Here is an 11,814-nt window from a genome sequence, read left to right on the forward strand (position 1 = left end):
TATTTTTTTTGCGGTACGCGGGCCTCTCACTGTTGTGGCCTCTCCCATTGCGGAGCACAGGCTCTGGACACGCAGGCCCAGCGGCCATGGTTCACGGGCCTAGCCACTCTGCGGCATGTGGGATCTTCCTGGACCGGGTCACGAACCCGTGTCCCCTGCATCGGCAGGCGGACTCTCAACCACTGCGCCACCAGGGAAGCCCACTTTTTTATATTTTAAAATATTTTACTCAACAAGATTTATTGAATGTGTAGTATGTGCCTATATTTAATGCAGTGGAGAATGGAAATGACTAAGGCTCATCTTAAAAAAAAATCATGTAACTTTGCTCAGATTGGCTACTTATTCAAAAATTTAGAATATTGCCTATATTAATTTTCCTAGATACTAGAAATGTCAAGTGACTTACTAATAGAGTTCTAAAAGTCTTGGACCAAAGTCTCTAGTCATTTTTATTTTACGTTTTCCCCTTTGTGTCAGAGTTTCCTGTTTCAGATTGCCAAATTTAACAAATAAGAACATAGGACACTCAGTTAAATTTGAATTTCAGATAAACAGATACCTTTAGCATATTTTATGCAGTAGCTGTAAGTATGTTCCAAATATTGCATGAGGCATAACACAAAAAAATTATTTGTTGCTTATCTAAAATTCAAATTACTGGGGCCTCCTGAATTTTATCAGGCACTTCTATTTCTACTGAATATGAAATTGCCATTTATTATGCATCTGTATTAACCTGGAACATTTAATCCTCACAATATCTCTATCAGGTACTTACCACTATTCACATTTCACATGCAAGGAAACTGAGGCCTCTAGAAACCAAATAACCTGTCTGAAGTCACAAAGCCAGGAAGTAGTAGAGACAGCATTCAAACAAGTTTGTCTGACACCAGAGCCCATGTTCTTTTCTCTGGATTATAAATACTTATAATTTAAATATTGTCTAGGTCTGGAATGTTCCACTGCAATCCATATTTCAATAGAATGTTTGATTTCCAGTTGAAAGAACAATTTATATAAAGATGAGGTGGAAATTTTTCTCCTCTCCATGTAATATTTAGAAGAAACATTTTTTCTCCCAAACCACTTAAGCAAATGGCACTTCAACTCTACTTTAAGAAATTGTTTCTAAATAAAGACCTTATCCAAAGCAAGTGGACGTTTCACTGCAAGTTTGTAGTAAAACATCGCCCTCTTCTGGACATATGGGCATCATACAATGGAGATGGATAAAAAGGGTTTTTAAAAGTTGGAACAAAAGTACAATTCAGTTATGTGCCCAACTACACAATGAAAAGCTGTTGTTATCACTTATCAGGTGTATATCTTACTCTTCAAAGTGACTCCTCAGAATTGAAGCAGAAAGACATTTTGGGACTGACCAGGCAATAATTTTCTATCCATTTTTTATGGAGGTGGCTGAGTGCTGGGGATAGAAGTAGGTAAAATCTTTAATTTCAGTATACACCTTAAATAACCCATAATAATACCTAACTATAATAATAACTATAATAATACTTAAACTATCAGAATCAAATAGCTCCAATGCATCCTGAATAGGAAGGACTTCACATACATAAGATGAAAGGAGAAAGAATATAGTGAATATAGGTTGGCATTCGCACTTTGGTGTCAAATAGACTGCATTTGATTCCCTCTCTTCCATTTAAAAGCTATGTGACTTTAGGAAAGTTATTAAATTCTTTAAGCCTCAGTTTTTTCATCATAATTATAAAAGTAGCAACTTAAGTGAAATAAGCCAGATAGAGAAAAACAAATACTGCATGGTATCACTTAAATGTGGAACTAAAAAAAAAAAAAAGTCAAACAGAAAGTGGAAAAGTGGTTGCCAGGGGCTGGGGGGCAGGGGGGAAGGAAATAGGGAGAGGTTGGTAAAAGGGTACAAACTTTCAGCTATAAGATGAATAAGGTCTGAGGATCTAACATAAAACATGGTGACTATTGTTAATAACACTGTATTGTATAGTTGAAAAAAAAAGCAGTTAAGTAGGCCAGGTGTAAAGATGAAATAATACCTAACAGAGGTAGCTCATTGCTAAGAATTAGACTCTTACGTATGAACTCATATTTTATGATTAGGTCTGCCCCAGTTATTAATTGTACAGAATAAGCTATTTTAAGTTTTGAAGCACAAAAGCCAACAATGTGGAAGTATAAAACCAGTTTCTTTTTTTGAAGTGTCTTTATTTTTACCAAAGCTTTGGCTAACAGCAAAGATTTAACAAACCAAATATTTCTCTAAATTATCCAAATTTTAGAGCTGTATACTTTTTCAAGGAAATCAAGGATATCCATACAAAGATGTTTTGGAACAGAAACCTCAGAAATATGTGAACCTATGAAATTCATGGCAAAGATAATCTATACTTTGTTTTACCTAATTTCAAAACTAAAAAAAAAAGTTAAAAATACATCAAAATAGTAGAATGTAAAAAAAGAGGAAAGCATCTAAATATTCCTACCATAAATGATTAAGAATATCCAGTTATCTAAAATACTATCAAATATCAGAAAGTCACTATACAGGGCTTCCCTGGTGGCACAGTGGTTAAGAATCTGACTGCCAATGCAGGGGACATGGGTTGGACCCCTGGTCCCGGAAGATCCCACATGCCATGGAGCAACTAAGCCCGTGTGCCACAACTACTGAGCCTGCACTCTAGAGCCCGCGAGCCATAACTACTGAGCCTGCGTGCCCCAACTACTGAAGCCCGTGTGCCTAGAGCCCGTGCTCTGCAACAAGAGAAGACACCGCAATGAGAAGCCCGCGCACTGCAACGAAGAGTAGGCCCTGCTCGCCGCAACTAGAGAAAGCCCGCGTACAGCAACGGAGACCCAGTGCAGCCAAAAATAAACAAACAAACAAATAAATAAAAGTCACTATACATTTAATTTTCTGGCACTATTATCATTGGAAGTGACATATAGATGATGTTAAACTAGTTCTCTTGTCTGGTGGAACCACTGCCTCACATTCTGCCTTCAACCATGGAGAATTCAATGGCCTGTAAGGGCAGAAGGGAAGAAGAACTGGAGCTGTTAATGCTTAAACCTAACTTTGCTAGCAGTGTATTATAAATCACAAATTTGAGGCAATGATCTACCTTTAATTTCCTGAAAAGTTAATTAATTCAGACCCAGCTATTAAAATTTTTTGATCATTTAACTTAGGACTGAGTTCCAACTATGGAACATAGGATTACAGAGGGAATGCTTCAGTGTAATTTTCAAACACTCTAAGTGCCTTAAAAGCAAGTAATACCAACAAAAATACCAAACACTGATATCTTAATTATAGGTCTCTTATTTTTATTCTAGAATTTCAGACCCTAGTGGCAAATTACCACAGTCTATGCTACATTTGTCTTTTAAAGGAGGTTGAGTCCATAAGAACTATAGAGTGAGAAGATTCTGCAAGAATTTGGAGTAGGAATAAAGATGTGGCTGCAGGTCACAGCTGCTTGCTCTCCTTCCTTGAAATATATACATATGTTCCAAGAGCATGAGTTTTAAACAGGCCATTTTACCCTTGAGCTCTGGTGGTCTTTATCCTCAGATGAAAAGAGCTAACTCTCCATCTGGCCACCACCTTGTATTCACTTAATGTCCAGTCATAGGAAAAAAGACAAAATGATTGCCTCGTGTAACCGAAAATTCCTGGGTTGACTTCCGACATAACTGGATCCAGGGACTCAAATCCTGTCTGTGTGTTTTGATCATTGGTTTCTGCTTTTAACCATGTCGTTTTCATTCTAAGGCAGATTCTTCTTAGGTGGTATCCCAATTAGCCACCAATAGGTCCAGTCTTAAATCTACAAGCTGAGCAGCCCTCATAGAAAAACCTTTTTTTCTAGTCCCAGCAAAGCTGATGTTTATTGGCTTTGACTGGCCTTGCTAACCACATTATCCACCCTTAAAACACTAAGTCTACAGAGATGCTGCACTCTCAAAGGCTGGAGCTGGTGATGTACCCACTCCTGGAACCAGAATGTGAGGTCTATTCCACCTGAACTACATGGGCTGAGTATAAGGGTGATGTCTCAAAGGCAAATTTCAGTCTAACACTGAAAGGGGGAATTGATACTGGGCATGCAAAACACTTGAGCTTTAACTGGAGTGGTAGAGACAAAATAAAAATGAAGAAAAAACCCAAAGCAGATTCAAGAATGTTCCGAGGGGGAACCAAATGGATTTAATAATATGAACAGAAGAAAGGAGTCAAAAATGACTGAGCTATATATTCGTTGACTCTTCTAAGGAGAGAGAGAGAAAAAAAAATTAGTGAAAGGTTTATACTCTTTGATTTAGAGCCAGGACCTTTCTGGGTACCAATTTGGAATGGAGACTAATTAGGCTATTGTATTAGTCAGGGGCCAGGGTTCCCCAGAGATACGGAAGCAAAAGGATGTGCATATACATATACAGAGAGAAAGATGTATTTTAAGGAACTGGCTCGGGACTTCCCTGGTGGCACAGTGGTTAAGAATCCACCTGCCAATTGCAGGGGACACGGGTTCGATCCCTGGTCTGGGAAGATCCCACATGCTGCAGAGCAACTAAGCCTGTGCGCCACAACTACTGAGCCTGCGCCTTAGAGCCTGCGTGCCTCAACTACTGTGAAATACCTGCACAACAACAGCTAGAGTATATAATATTTGACCAAAAACTGGATACCATCGCCTAGCCAAGTTGACACATAACATCAGCCTACTTGAGTTCTGAGCGATTCTCACACTGAGCCAGAAGGGCTGGACTCCCAATGCACAGGCCAAACTCAGACCAATTGAATCAAATATCAGCAGGTGAGGCCGAGGTAAAAGTATTTTTTGATAGAGCAGTCATTCTTCAAGCATGGTTTCCAGGCTAGCGACTTCAGCCTCACCTGCAAACTTGCTAGAAATGCATTCTCTGCCCCTACTCCAGACCTACTCAATCAGAAACCCTGAGTTTAGCCCTGGCCCTGTAGTCTGTGGTTTAACAAGCCCTCCAAGTGATTCTGATGCATGTTCAAATTTGAGCACCACTGGTCTAGAGTTCTCCAACGATACAATGCTAACACACCATAACATTACACCTCCACTCTCTTAACTAGAAGGGCAGACGTAATTAGTAAGACTCTTTGGATGAAAGAGCTATCTCCTCATTAAGGATTTCTTAAGTAATGGTGTTTGTTGCACGGATACATATGAAAATAAGAGGGGTGTTGACTGTGTGTGGCCAAGCTGCACTGAGATTGGGTATTTTTGAGATACAACAGATGTACTGATCTGACAGCAGCTCTGGTGATTCAGTGACAGCTTCACCAGTTGTTGAAGGTATAGTGTGTAGGTATAGAACCCTTGTGTTCCATTATAGTGTCTTAGCTATTCTGTCATTTCACCTCTCCTTATACAAACTGAATTTTTCTCCTTTATCTTCTGTTTAAACTCCTGAGAGAATGATTGGCTCAGTTAATCACTTTCACCATTTGGGCAGTGTTTCCTTAACATTTGCCCAATTTATAAGCTCTGCTGTCCAATATGAAGACTGGCTTTCCTTGGGTCAGATCTCTCTCCAAGCCCAATAGTTGGCAGCAGGGGAAAACAAAATGCAGGATGTTAAGAATCTCCTAGGGCCATTTCCCTTAAAAGATCTGAGCCCCCTAACAGGGGTTGTGGGTATGTCACACAGTGGGAGGCTTGGTCTGTTAGGGCTGTTTAGTTGGTCTCTGACCCTAAAATCTATGTGTAGTTCTTTGACACAAAAAGATATCAAAGAGAAATTAAACATTTGTTCAGCTATACATTTTGAGGATGAGTTGGAAACTTTAACTGAAAAACTTTGGAAATGTTTCCCTTTAAATATTTCCTATAGGAGTCTTCTTGAGGCCTAATTTAGGAATGCCATGAGCCATAATATTTTGGAAAAAAATGAATCTTATTTGCATGCACCAGATTGTAGGGTCTGTATCTTATGCAGAGATTCTCTTTCCATAGTCTCATTCCCTAAGCCATAAGTGACTAGAAGCTTATCGGTATTTTAAAAAAATCTCATGTAACAAAAAGAAAAAAAAAAAAGCTCACGTGATAGTTTTCTCCAGATCACTTCAGATTGGCCCTCTAGGCCAATCTATTTTTTTTTTGTGCAAGGGAATTCTGAATTGTGGGTAATAGGAAAAAAGACATTAAAACAACAAATAATTTGTGATTGAATTACTATGAATTATACAAATTTAAAATTCCCTTGCATGGTGTGGGGTGACTTTTTAATTGAACTACAGTTGACTTACAATATTGTATTAGTTTCAGGTGTACAGCAAAGTGATTCATTTATACATATATATTCTTTCAGATTCTTTTCCATTATAGGTTATTACAAGATATTGAATATTGTTCCCAGTGTTGTTCTTTGCCTATTTCATATATAGTGCTGTGTATCTGTTAATCCCATACTGCAAATTTACCCTCTCCCGCTTCGGTAACCATAAGTTTGTTTTCTGTGTTTGCAGACTCTCTTTTAATAACTGATCTGATCTCACTATACTAAGCTGAGCTGAAAAACAAGCAAAGTCCAATCCAAATCAAAAGGCTAAATAACCTTTGGGGAAGGCATGAGATTGTTACTTAAAAACCTTAAGGATACCACAATTCACTGAACATCCCTGAACATTTTACCTCTCTTAATGCCAAAATTAAATTTGTACTTTACCCAGAACCTTGTAGAACCCACTTACATGGTACCAGTACTGCCACTATTCGTAACTTTATCTTATGCCGCCAAATAACAAATTTAATTTTTAAAGTAACTGCAATACTACCCTGAAGCCCAAATCATACATTCAGGCTACTAGAATATAAGATAACTGAAACCAAAATTTAATTTGTATTTATCAAATTGGTCAATATAACTGATTGGATGTTGATAACTAAGGGATAATTACAGAGCTAGTATTTACAATATGAATTGTTTCAGGTCTTCTTTTAAAGGCCAGACTCTTCAATCTTGGTTTTAGATAAGTTCTCTCGATAAGGCAAACATCCCATAACTCTGAGTCAAGGCCTGGTTTTACTTTCTTTAAAGTAAAATGTGCCCTTACCTCAAAACGTGCCTCTGAAAATAACTGAGTAAAGAAAATATCATCCAGCCTGTTTACAAGGAAAATCATGAGCCCAAAACTTCCTGTTTTCATGTATATATTAGTTGTTAGAAATTGGGAGTACTGGAAGGTTTTGGCTATTTCAGCAATGTTTGCAAACATTTTATTTTTAGTAAGTCCACTTATTTTAAAACCATAGTCTAGGAAGATTACAGCAACTTTTTAATAAAACATCTGTTTGCTTGTAGTGATAAAAAAATGGGAAAACGGAAGTTTCTAATCATTATTTCACAAAGAAATTATTCCCTCATTTCAAGGGGGAAAAATTAATAAATTTTAATTGTGCCACTTAATAGGGCTGTAATTAAATACTTTCAAATTGAATTTAAAGATGGAGAATTACTAACCCAACTGAGTTAATAATCTGTTTTATTTGATAAATCTCCTTTATCTTCTGGTAAGATTAGTCAATCCTCTTAACTATGCTGTTACAGATAATCTACAAATTGGGGTATATACTCTACAGAAATCTATTACACTTTTTAAACTAAGTGTTCAATGAAGTATTTGATGATTTTTAAAAAACAGGTAAAAGCATTATTTTTCACAGCCTCTCCAACTTTATAAGAATAAAAAACCCAGAAGTGTCCATGTATATTTTCATATCCTCACTCATATTCTTAAAAATTTGTTGACCGCTGCTGGGCAAGACCTAAGAATGCTAAAAAGAGAAGCCATTCTACTTTGAGAATTTTAAAAAATATCCCACTTCAATGGAATTACCAGTGTTCATAGTTTAACTTATAAGCAAAGAGATTAACCATTAAGTAGCAGCAGCAGAGTTTATTTTCATGAAAATACCAGCAGATGTCAGCAAAAACTAAAGCAGTGTCGCATGAATTTGTATAAGGATGCTAAGCTATTTCTAACAGCATAACCATAATGCAAGGAAATCTCTAATTACAAAAGCTCAGTCCATGTAAGACATGTCAGTTTTCTACATTGCTACTCGACATGTAATTACCTTTCTGGAGGTGGGAGCGGTGGGCCACAGTGAGATTTAGCCTTTTCAGGGTAGCAAGAGCTCTTTCAACGAACTGAACCGTTCTGATTTCGCTTAACAAAACCCACCTACATTACATAAAAAACCAAACTACACTTTAGACAGCCATCCTCACTTAAAAAAAAGAAAACATCAAATGGTTTACAGAAAATGCCTATTACCCAGGTACTTCAATATATGTTCAGTGGTTCTGAACGTGGAATATTTATGAGTACTCAAATGCATTTTTCTGGGGAGTTCATAGTTTTCATCAGCTTCTCACAGGGGTCTTTGACCTCCATAAAGTTAAGAACCATGCTGGAACTTACTATAAGTTATATTCTCTGAATAAATCATTCTCTATATGTATATATATGTATGCATGTTTCAAAATACATCTGTTAAAAATTACTTAGTTGAATCCACGCCAGGAAAGCAGTTTTAGAATAGACTGTCAGGTTGTAGAGCAGCTTGTTATCTAGAAATAGACATAATATTTTAAAAAATAGAAGAATCTCATATATAATATTCCAAAGATAAGTAGCTATTTTCTTATACTTGTAAAAGACAAATGGGAAAAAGATCACTGGGATGCCACTCATTTTATTCAAATACATACATGCATTTTTTACTCTAATGTTTGTGACCAACACTGTGGAAGACCAACGTTTGTGGTCTTATGTTAACTTTTCAACCAGGACCCACCTATAACCAAAGCTACACATTTCATACAACTTTTATTTTTGCTTTTAGATTAATAGCATTCTAAAATAATTTAGCCACTTTGAATCATACTTACACAAAGTACAAAAAGGATCTAGACAATTTCATTGTATTCTATATTAAAACAGTAAGTGGACTTGTGATGTAGTTTTTCTGAAACACAGCTTTTATTATAGCCTACTCCAAATCAGATATACCTTTCTCTGTAAACATTTTGCATGCTCACTAAAAGTGTGGTCTCCTAAATAGGCATAATGAACAAATATTTGCAAAATTGTTCAAGAAAGTTTCCCTTAAAAAACTTATCATCTTTGAAAAATAAGAGAAATGTTCTTCTACTAAGGAATGTTGAAATATAACAATTTGAATTTTAAAGTCATTTATTTTGTTGAAAATATGTTCTTGTTTTAAACAAACAAAAAAGCTAAGATTTTAACTTGTCCCTATGAAGAGCTTAAGCAATACACTAAGTCATATTTAGAAGCAAAAAAAATGATGGCAGTAACTCAACTAAGAAGGTCTAATAACCTAGAAGTTCAGATAAAATTAGGAGCCTGTGTTCGTCTCTTTTGTGACAAAATATTTCCTTAATTCAGGAAAAAAAAAGAATCTAGCATCTGATTTAAGTATAGAAAGCCAAAATATTCTTTTTGTCAGTGCTCTGTTGAAACATATCAGTCAAGGAATTGATAAACTATTTCTAATAATTGGGTCGGTAAACACTTCTAACTTAAAAATGACATTTTAATTCATGGTTGAAAATGGCACTCCATCAAAGTAAAACCAGTCATTTTAAACAGAGACCAAAGTATACAGGAGTAAAAATAAACCTCTTTTGGTCAATTCATCAAATTGGCTGTATAAATCTATTTTCAACAGCTAAAAGTATTTCAAGTTGCTAAAAGCTCATTTGATTAAAGTACTATACTTAAGGAAAACAAAAAGCTAGTTTAGAGGCCGTGTCCTAGACAATAAAAAATTTTAGACAGACTGATGGATAGCTGTCTTGAAAAAAAGAGCAGAGAAGTTACCACTCACCCCCACCCTCCAAAGGGTACCCATACACATTCCAACATCAAGATTCAATCAATTTCCAAATAATTTATACTCTGTCTCAACCAGTGTTTCTCTACCTTGTTTCATTATTACTCCATTAAGGAGCTGTTTTTAGCCCTTTTAATCCTAGTCGACACCCTATTAAATTGAAATACCACAGATATAATGCATATCTGCTTATATATTGTATGTATATCCATATTTTATACATAGATTTTTGCCACCAAGCACAAATTTTCACCAAGAACACAGTCTAAGCAATGAAAGGTTTACAGTATTAAAACTTTTTTTATTTTTTATTTATTTATTTATTTATTTATTTATTTTTTTGTGGCACATGGGCCTCTCACTGCCGTGGCCTCCCCCGTTGCGGAGCACAGGCTCCAGACGCGCAGGCTCAGCGGCCATGGCTCACGGGCCCAGCCGCTCCGCGGCACGTGGGATCCTCCCGGACCGGGGCACGAACCCGTGTCCCCTGCATCGGCAGGCGGGCTCTCAACCACTGCGCGGAGCGGCTGGGCCCGTGAGCCATGGCCGCTGAGCCTGCGCGTCCGGAGCCTGTGCTTCGCAACGGGAGAGGCCACAGCAGCGCGAGGCCCACATACCGCAAAAAAAAAAAAAAAAAAAAAAAAGAATAAGTGGGGAGAAGAAATGATGTATTATAGTACTTAGTTATGTAGATTATTTCCAAAATAGTTCAATTACTTAGCTGTATCAAAATTAACTTTTCCTGAAGTAGGTACTATTCTCACCTATAGGTAGTCCTTGCCTTGCATGGGTGGTAGTGTGGGACCATAAAAATGGCAATCAAAGTAATCTTAATAATTAATGGGGAAAATTATTATTCTGTGACCTTGAAAAATCTGTCAAAATATTAAAAAGTGTCAGTTATAAACGTAAAAGAAAATGAAAAAGTTGTAAAAAAGTATTTACTTAGTACACTGTAATTTATATTAGAAACACTGAAAATTAAAGTGTTATTTCATTGTAAAAAACTAATCAGGAGTAACAGTACTTGCCTTTTTGTCAAGTAATTTATGGTACTGGGTAAGCATCTTTCCTATACCACTGCAAGTTGACAGACTCCTTTAAGTTTAGATTAGCTTCCACCATTTTATCGTTTGTGCTTTCAATGTTGTGAAATACCTCTGTAATTTCCTTTAATGTGAAGTTTGTTACCATCACTTCCTCTGGGACATGTTCCTCCTTTTCTCATTTATGATGATAAGTTTGCCTTCACTAAGTTCCTCTAGCTGCATATCTAGAGGCTCTAGAATAGCAGCAGTGTCAACATTCCCATGATCAGTGATTTCTTCTACAACTCTATGTATGTTCAATTCAAGTCACACTTCTAGCATTATCATTTCTTCACTGCACTTTCATCTTTGTTGGCCAATTCTGATTATCCACTTTGTAAAATGTCACATGGGTGGCAGGAGTCAACACAACTCTGTGCTTTGCTGTCTGAGCAAACTGAGTAACAGATGTGCAGTGACCAATCACTTGCAAAATCTGAGAGAAGTAACGTGACTGATCACTGATCTTGAAGCACATCTGTTACTTGCATGGTGATTTGTGGACTTAAGAGCTGGCAAGGAAGTTTGTACTTCATGTAAATACTCACAATTAATATACCATGGTGACTGAAATTTGAACTGTGCTGTTAGGGAACTGGCTTATTTAACTAAATCACTGTCATTGAAATTTGTGGACCTGGGAATTGTGCAAATTGAGGACTGCCTATACACTGCTTGTTTACATGGACCCAGACAGGCTTGAAGCTGACTGCTGAGTAATAAACAGTCCATCAAACTTTACATCAAATAATTTAACTTAAAGCACCCTAAAAGCAACATTAGTGCACACTGAGTGCATGTCTGTCACTTGGCAA

Source organism: Mesoplodon mirus (assembly GCF_964341445.2).
Source record: "Mesoplodon mirus genome assembly, chromosome: 7".
Classification (NCBI taxonomy): Eukaryota; Metazoa; Chordata; class Mammalia; order Artiodactyla; family Ziphiidae; genus Mesoplodon; species Mesoplodon mirus.